This window comes from Acipenser ruthenus, chromosome 1, assembly GCF_902713425.1.
Source record: "Acipenser ruthenus chromosome 1, fAciRut3.2 maternal haplotype, whole genome shotgun sequence".
Classification (NCBI taxonomy): domain Eukaryota; kingdom Metazoa; phylum Chordata; class Actinopteri; order Acipenseriformes; family Acipenseridae; genus Acipenser; species Acipenser ruthenus.
The window spans coordinates 59,778,471-59,788,017 of record NC_081189.1 but is presented as its reverse complement, the minus strand read 5'-3'; positions in this window follow the sequence as shown (position 1 = coordinate 59,788,017).

Here is a 9,547-nt window from a genome sequence, read left to right as displayed (position 1 = left end):
AATAATAATGTCTGTTCAGGCTGTTTTCCTCAGCTTGGCTTGCCTGTCTGTTCGCTTATCTCCAGACGCTGGCGGTTTGTTATTGTTGGAGTTGTTCACCAGAGCTCCCGCTGTCCTTCTTCCTATCTGGGCAGGCTGAGGAATAGCAGAGCATAATTTTTTTTAGGTCGAGCACCCCTCAAGGCCCGCCTCTTGACCACTCAGAGAGAGAGAGAGAGAGCGAGCCCTCAGCCAACCTCTCCATGTCACTGCCATATTTGACAGGTGGACCCTTCACGGCTCCCGAGCTCCTCCTGCAGGATAATGCATGCATCAGACAGCCAGCACAGATCTCGCCCTGTTACAAGCGCTTTTATAATATTCGCAAACAGGTTAAAAAAAGGCAATTAAGCAATTGCCAACATTAGATGGGAGGGGGTATTCCACTTCCCCACTGATAAAGGAGAACATATCCTATCAACATTTGACCAGCGAGCTCTAGAAGGTTTACCAGGTGAATTAGAAAGATCAGGCGTGCCTGAAACTGGTATTTTTCTATTCCTCTATTTAGATACACAGTGCATAATTTAAGTTATGTTATGTTTATTTGTTTACAATACATACACTCTGTGGAACATTACAAAGTACTTCAGAAACCATATAAACGTTTCACTTTTTTTTCAATACAATCGCCCTAAATTGGAATTTTGCAGTGAATCATGGCAAGATCCTGGATAGGGGGCACACACATGAGTGATGATGCACTTGGCATCGCACACCACCTGTATGTTTAACAAAGGGAAGTTCTTCCTATTGAAAAAAAAAAACATTTCCTGCAGGATTCCGCAAAGCAACGTGTTTGTTATCTATAGCCCCCAGTTTTAACCTTTTCTAACTCCCTTTGGTTGTAAAGGAACACAATATAATCTTGTATCCTAATGCCCACCCTATCTCTCCCAGGACACTAAAACGACCTATTCCTTTCTGATGGACACTCTAAATTATCCTTAATCGAGATCGAGATCCACAATCGCAGCCTTGTCTAGTCTGAACCTAATCCTTATGTCCTCGTCTGGTAAATCAAGAAAGTTGACTATGGGACGGTATACATCTTCTCTTTTTAGATTGCACCTTGTTTCGCCTTGTCTGTTCTGCATGGGCGCTGCATTAGCTTCCAGAACAGTGGAAAACCTCTGTTTTGGCTAGATACAAAAGCACCATTCAGAATCCTTTAACTAAATCAGGGGAATGAATTGAACACCTCCTGACCAGGTGAACACATTCGACTAAAAATAATAGTAATAACTGAAATTTTGACAATGAGAATCACGTGTGGGAATTCAAAAAGGGGCATGATTTCCATTACACGAGAGTAGATGTTAAAACTTCATGCTAATTTGAACTCGGCTCTCACCAAGATAAGCACCAACTAAGACGTAGTTTTACAGTAAACTAATGTGATCCATATGTGTCTCCATCCATTTACGTTTCCTTCCATATGATGATGTAGATATCCTTCTGTCTGGTGTTAATGGCTGAAGTGTAATGCTGGCTCCAGGGATCAGCTTATTTTGCCTCCCTGGCGCATCAGCACACACAACGGCTGCGATGCTGGCTCCGGGGATCAACCACAGTGCGGTCTCCACAGCGCATCAGCATGACAACCGTCTCGATTGAGCTAAGTAGGGTACATCTCTGGGGTCTTCAAGTGGGCACCTTCAATCCTCAGTGTTTCGTCGACTAGCCCACGACACCTCAAGAGAGCTCGACGGTGATTCTGGCGTCCCAGCATCACCCCCCTCCGTCCACAACTCAACTCAGCCTAGCTTACTTACCTGTACATCAGCGTTTCTTTCTTTCTATTGTGCTTGAGATCCCCAGCCAGAATCTTTCCGTCTCAACCACAGCCAGTTGCTGCTCCTCTCTGCTGCTTCAGATAAGTTCTTCACTGTGCGACGCAACTCTTGGCCACTGAATCCGACGTCTCTGAGAAACCGGGTTGTAGAGTGTGCCACAAATCCTCGACAACCCACTTCCACTGGGTAAACCCGGACTCTCCATCCTCGCTGTTCTTCTTCAGTGGCTAGTTGAGCATACCGCAGTTTCTTCCTCTCATACGCCTCATCTACAGCATCCTCCCATGGCACTGTTAACTCTACCAGGTGAACAAGGCGTGCTGATCCAGACCACAAGACAATATCTGGTCGAAGGTTAGTGGTGGCAATCTCAGGTGGAAAAATAAGCAGTTGACCAACATCTGCCAGCATTTTCCAGTCTCTAGCAGCTTCCAGTTCTCCTGGGCGAGGATTGGTTTTAACACCTTTTCTTGGTGGTTGCTTTCCTGGGCGGAGGAATGTTGTCTTTTGTGTGTACGCTTGTCTTCCAATGCTAAGGCCAAACATCGCAGCACCTGGTCATGGCGCCAAGTAAACCGTCCTTGGCTAAGAGCCACCTTACATCCTGTCAAAATGTGCCTTAATGTTGCAGGTGATGAACACAAAGGACATGAGGGATCCTCTCCTACCCAGAGGTTTAGGTTCTGTGGTGATGGGAGAACATCATATGTTGACCTGATGAGGAAACTGATCCTGCTCTGTTCCATTGACCATAGGTCTTGCCAGCCAATCTTGCGTTGTTCCACACTCTCCCATCTCATCCATTCTCCCTGCTTGGCCTGGGAAATGGCCTTTATACACCTCATCCTCTCCTCCTGCTTTTGCACCTCGTTGACTACCAGCTTCCTCCTTTGAGCTGGGGCTGCCTTGTGCCATGTAGGAGGAGCTGAACTGAGACCAAGACCCCCTCTTCCATGCTGAACTTGCCCCATGTTATCACTAATTCGAAGGGCAGCCTTTGCATCTTCCACAGCTTTCTTTGCCGCCCACTTTCTTCCAGTTTTCAACACAGGTGCTGCCTCCCTTACGCATTTGTCGCATGACTCTACTAATGTCATTTCCAGTCTGACCTTGGCACACTTAAACTCCTCGGTTAGAGCGGAGACTGGTAGCTGCAGTATTCCTTTACCATAAAGTCCCACTCTGCTGAGGCAGCGTGGAACTCCCAACCATTTCCTGATGTATGAACTGATTAAAGCTTCCAGCTTCTCTACTGTTGTCAAAGAAACCTCGTACACAGTCAGTGGCCACAGCAACCTCGGCAGTAGACCAAACTGAAAGCACCAGAGTTTTAGTTTGCCTGGTAGAGCGCAGCTGTCTATGATCTTCATCCCTTCCACTGCTTGTTGTCTAACTTCTCCCACACGAACTGTGTCCTTTAGATCCCCGTCGTACCATCTCCCAAGACTCTTCACTGGCTTCTCAGACACTGTTGGTATTGCCTCACCATTAATGAAGAATGTTTTATCTACTACTTTGCCTTTAATTATAGAGATGCTCCTTGATTTAGTGGGCTTGAATTGCATTCGTGCCCATTCAATGTTATTGGTTAATTTGCCCAATAACCGATTAGTGCAGGCTACTGTTGTACTGTTGTAAAAGCTGACCTTTTTGATTATCTGTTTATTTTAGCAGACGTCTCACTGAGAGAGAGCACTAGGAGGTAAGTGACATGGTCACACAGCTGAGTTGGGATTTGAACTGGTACCCTGCTGGTTACAACCCTGTTTCTTTAACCACTGGACCACACAGCTTCCTATTATATCTTTGTATTTATAAATATGTTTTATCCTAACTTGATGCATCTTATCTTGTATTTATTTTATACACTGCACGTCCAGTAAACTTACTGAATTTAAATATTGTTTTTGTATTGCCATGTAACACTTCTAAGTTGCCTTGGATAAAGGCATCGGCCAAATAATAATAATAATAATAATAATAATAATAATAATAATAATAATAATAATGAAGAAGAAGAAGAAGAAGAAGAAGAAGAATATTTTCAAATCACTGAGGTCAACCGAATGTTATGCAAATGTTACTGCAAAATGATTAGATAAAAACAGTTAGTCTTCAGGAAGGCAAGCACTTGTGCAAATAAATGTTATGAATAATTATGTTACTGTAAAGCTATGTCTTAGTTGGTGCTTATCTTGGCAAGTTCAAATCAGCATGAAGTTTTAACATCTAATCTCATGTAATGGAAATCTTGTTCATACCATATCTATTTGGCCAGGTAAGCAAATAAATAAATAAATAAATAAATAAATAAATAAAAACAACTTAAAGAAGGAGCTTCAATTACATGCAAGATTGTAATGACTAAAAACTTGCCCAATCTTATCTGTTACATTCATGGAATCAGTATATTACATAGGTGGGGCAGGAAGAATAGAGCCGGGGGAGCTACACTACAAACTACACAGCAAACAACAAAGTGCAACCAAATTGTTCATAAACTGAAATGCCTACATCTAAATGCAAGAAGCATTAGAAATACACTCCTAGAATTAGATGCCGTAGTCAATGTGGATAGCTAAGATATTATAGGGATAACAGAATCCTGGTTAACTCCAAATGATGGAGACGAGTTTAACATGGAAGGATATAGGTTAGTTAGGAAAGATAGACATGATAAAAGAAGGGGACTGCAATATCGTTTTTAATATACATTAAAAACGACTTAGAATGGGAAATACTGGAAAGTAATGGTAACAAAAATGAATTAATATGGATTACATTACACAAAATCAAACCTAAAGGCTTAATAGTGGGAGTCTGTTATAGGCCCCCAAGTTCTGATGAATCATTAAATGAAAACTTATATGCAAGCATCAAAAAATAGGTAAGGAAGGGGACACTCTAATTATGGGAGATTTTAACTTCTCAAATATAAACTGGGCCCACATGACCTCAGACAACAGTTCAGACATGGGAATGATAGAGTTAGTGTAAGATAACTTGTTATCACAAATGGTGAATGTCCCAACTAGATACAATTCATGTCTAGATTTGGTATTAACAAACAATGAAGCAAGGATACACAACTTACAGGTAATAGAACCACTAGGAATAAGTGACCACAATATGATAAAGTTTGTGGCAAATAAATCAAGAGCAGTACACAAATCAAAGACAATGGTTTACAATTTCAGGAGAGCAGATTACAAAGGAATGCAACAGGAGCTTCTAAACATAGACTGGGATATAATACTAATAGATAAGGAAGCTGAAGACAATTGGATTACATTTAGGGATATAATGAATAGAATAGAATAGAAATGCAGGATACATTTATCCCAAAAATGAGAAAAGGTAAACTTAAGAAAAAGAAACCACGATGGGGAAATCCATTTATTAAGCTGGGTATTAAAAATGTAATAAAATGATATATTTCTATTAAATCAAAGGGAGCAGCCTCACAAATAGAATACAGAGAAGCCTGTAGAGACCTTAAAAAGCAGACTAGGAGAATGAAAAGGGAATTAGAGAGACAAGTAGCAGCAGATAGTAAACTTAATCCAAAAGGGTTTTTTCAATATGTTAATGCTAAAAGGAAACTGAAAGAAGAAGTCAGAAGTTTACGTGACAGCAGTGGTAATTTAGTGACTAAAGACAACCAAATCACAGATGTACATAATCAACAGTTTGTACACATATTTACAAAGGAGGATTTATACAATATACCAAGGTTAACAGAATGTACACAAACAGTGTTTGTTATAGAAGAGAATTAAGTACTAAGGGAGCTAGCAGCACTTAAAATAAACAAATCCTCAGGGCCTGACGGAGTCTGTCCAGAAGTCCTTACGGAAACTAGAGAACAGATTTTTAAACCAATATGTTATATATTCAATAAATCTATAAATAATGGAGCCATCCCACTGGACTGGAAAATTGGCAATAAACTAAAGACTTGTAAGTTTAACATCACTTGTATGAACTAAAGACTTGTAAGTTTAACATCAATCATATGTAAAATCATGGAAACTATAATAAGGACCAAAATGGAGGAATATTTATATATTAATAACATATTATAAGTGACAGCCAACATGGCTTTAGGAAGGATAGATCTTGTTAAATTTACTAGATTTTTTTCAGGAGATGACTACTAGAGAGTACAAGGATAGTGCGTATGACACCATCTACTTAGATTTTCAAAAAGCATTTGACAAAGTACCACATGAAAGGCTATATCTAAAGATTAAATCAGTAGGAATAAATGGTAAAGTAGCAGCATGGATTCATAACTGGTTACACTATAGGAAGCAGAGAGTTATTATTAGAGGCCAGGCATCAAACTGGAGTAACGTAACAAGTGGGGTACCACAGGGATCAGGGACTATTGCTATTCTTCATCTATATACAGACGTGCTCAAATTTGTTGGTACCCCTCCACAAAAAAAGAAGAATGCACAATTTTCTCTGAAATAACTTGAAACTGACAAAAGTAATTGGCATCCACCATTGTTTATTCCATATTTAATAGAAATCAGACTTTGCTTTTGATTTTTTATTCAACAAAATATTGTAAATAATAAAACAAATGAAAATGGCATGGACAAAAATGATGGGACCGCTAACCTAATATTTTGTTGCACAACCTTTAGAGGCAATCACTGCAATCAAACGTTTTCTGTAGCTCTCAATGAGACTTCTGCACCTGTTAACAGGTAGTTTGGCCCACTCTTCCTGAGCAAACTGCTCCAGCTGTCTCAGGTTTGATGGGTGCCTTCTCCAGACTGCAAGTTTCAGCTCTTTCCATAGATGTGCGATAGGATTCAGATCAGGACTCATAGAAGGCCACTTCAGAATAGTCCAATGTTTTGTTCTTATCCATTCTTGGGTGCTTTTAGCTGTGTGTTTTGGGTCATTATCCTGTTGGAGGACCCATGACCTGCGACTGAGACAGAGCTTTCTGACATTGGGCAGTACGTTTCGCTCCAGAATGCCTTGATAGTCTTGAGATTTCATTGTGCCCTGCACAGATTCAAGGCACCCTGTGCCAGGCGCAGCAAAGCAGCCCCAAAACATAACCGAGCCTCCTCCATGTTTCACTGTAGGTATGGTGTTCTTTTCTTTGAAAGCTTCATTTTTTCGTCTGTGAACATAGAGCTGATGTAACTTGCCAAAAAGCTCCAGTTTTGACTCATCTGTCCAAAGGACATTCTCCCAGAAGGATTGTGGCTTGTCAATATGCATGTTAGCAAATTCCAGTCTGGCTTTTTTATGTTTTTCTTTCAAAAGTGGAGTCCTCCTGGGTCTTCTTCCATGGAGCCCACTTTCGCTCAAAAAGCGACGGATGGTGCGATCAGAAACTGACGTACCTTCACCTTGGAGTTCAGCTTGTATCTCTTTGGCAGTTATCCTTGGTTCTTTTTCTACCATTCACACTATCCTTCTGTTCAATCTGGGGTCGATTTTCCTCTTGCGGCCGCGCCCAGGGAGGTTGGCTACAGTTCCATGGACCTTAAACTTCTTAATAATATTTGCAACTGTTGTCACAGGAACATCAAGCTGCTTGGAGATGGTCTTGTAGCCTTTACCTTTACCATGCTTGTCTATTATTTTCTTTCTGATCTCCTCAGACAACTCTCTCCTTTGCTTTCTCTGGTCCATGTTCAGTGTGGTGCACACAATGATACCAAACAGCACAGTGACTACTTTTCTCCATTTAAATAGGCTGAATGACTGATTACAAGATTGGAGACATGTGTGATACTAATTAAAGAAACTAATTAGTTTGAAATATCACTATAATCCAATTATTTATTATCTTTTCTAAGGGGTACCAACAAATGTGTCCAGGCCATTTTAGAATATCTTTGTAGAATAATCAATAATTCATCTCTTTTCACAGCTTCTTTGCTTTATTCTATGACATACCAAAGGCATGCAAGTATACATGATAAAATAGCTTTTAATTTCATCACTTTTCAGGAGGAATGAAGCATTATTTCAATGAGCTGTAAGGGTACCAACAAATTTGAGCACGTCTGTAAATGCCTTGGACCAAGACATAATCAATAAACTATGCAAATTTGCAGATGACACAAAACTGGCAGGGGTAGCCAACTCCCAATCAGCAACTTTAATAATACAAACATATTTGGACAAGATTCAAGCTTGGGCTGAAACATGGCAGATGAAATTTAATGTGAATAAATGCAGTCTTGCACATAGGGTGCAAAAACATTACAGCATGAACAGTAATGAAATAGAGGAGGCTCTGTATGAAAAGGACTGGGGGGTAGTAGTGGATGAATCTCTTAAGCCAGCTAGACAGAGCGGAGAAGCTATAAAAAAGACAAATAGAATGTTAGGTTATATAGTCAAGACAGCTGAATTCTAATCTAGAGAAGTTATATTAAAATTATACAATGCACTGGTACGACCACACCTCGGATATTGTGTCCAGTTGTGGTCCCCATATCATAAGAAATACATTAAGGCAATGGAGAGAGTAGAAGAGAGCAACACAATTAATTCCAGGATTGAAGAGCATGTCATATGAAGATAGACTGAAAGAGCTGAATCTGTATAGCCTAGAAAGAAGGAGAGCCAGAGGCGACTTAATAGAGGTATTTAAAATTGTCAAGGAGTTTTAACAAAGTAACTGTCCCACATTGTACTTGCGTATGTGTAATGTATGTGGTAATTGTTCCAATACCCCCCTCCCCCAGGGCTCTGGCACATTATTCTGATATAAGAATAAAAAAAAAACAGCATGGAGGTGCTTAGAGGTATATAATGATTTGATAGTGGATTTTAATGTAACAACTTTTAAGTAATATTCATTAGTTTCACATTCTAATAGAAAAGCCAGTTAGCTATTGAGTGGCTCAGCAATATGAATGGCACTGAAATGTAGGTGACATCGAGTACATGTCACATACCAAGTTTGGTGGTTCTAACTGGTCGGTAAAAACAGCCAGTTATCTATTCCGTTCGCTATTCACTGCAGCTTCGCTATAGGTGCCGCAGCAATGAATAGCAAGCTGGAAACCCTAATAGCAAGATGGTCAGGAAGTAGGCGTGTACATACCCCGGGCGGAACTACTTTCCATGGTGATGTGGGCTGAGGCAAACCCAAAAAGCCGCCACTAGATCAAGGAAAATATATTATATATATTTTTATATTATTATCCTAGATGTGTCTCTACTTTTTTTGTGATTGGGCGCTGCAGATAGTGAGTAGTTTACTGGTGCCCGCAAATCCTGTGCATTCAGCCAATAGGAAAGCTTGTGATTCCTGCAAGCAGACAGGGAGCAACCCATTGGATGTCTGGTGTGGAAACAGTGGTAGGGGGCTGCACGGTCTGAAGCTTCAGTGACAGGCAAGTTACCAGATGAGATAGACTGGAGTTTAGTGAACTGAGTTTAGTGAGGTGAACTGCTCATCATTTCCACAATGTATATTTATCTTTGTGCACAATAATTGTAAACTTAACTTAAGCAAAATCAAGTGTTCCTAATATTTGCACAATAGATTTATTTTTTAACCGTGGGCTTTATAGATATCAGCTCATTACACCCCCCCCCCCCCCCCATTTTTATTTATTTTTTATTTTTTACCGTTTTCAGAAATTGGAAAAATGAAAATATTGTTTGTTCTTTTCATTTCTTTTTTTTCATCTACAGTTCGAAAATTTTAAAAAAAAGCGAAT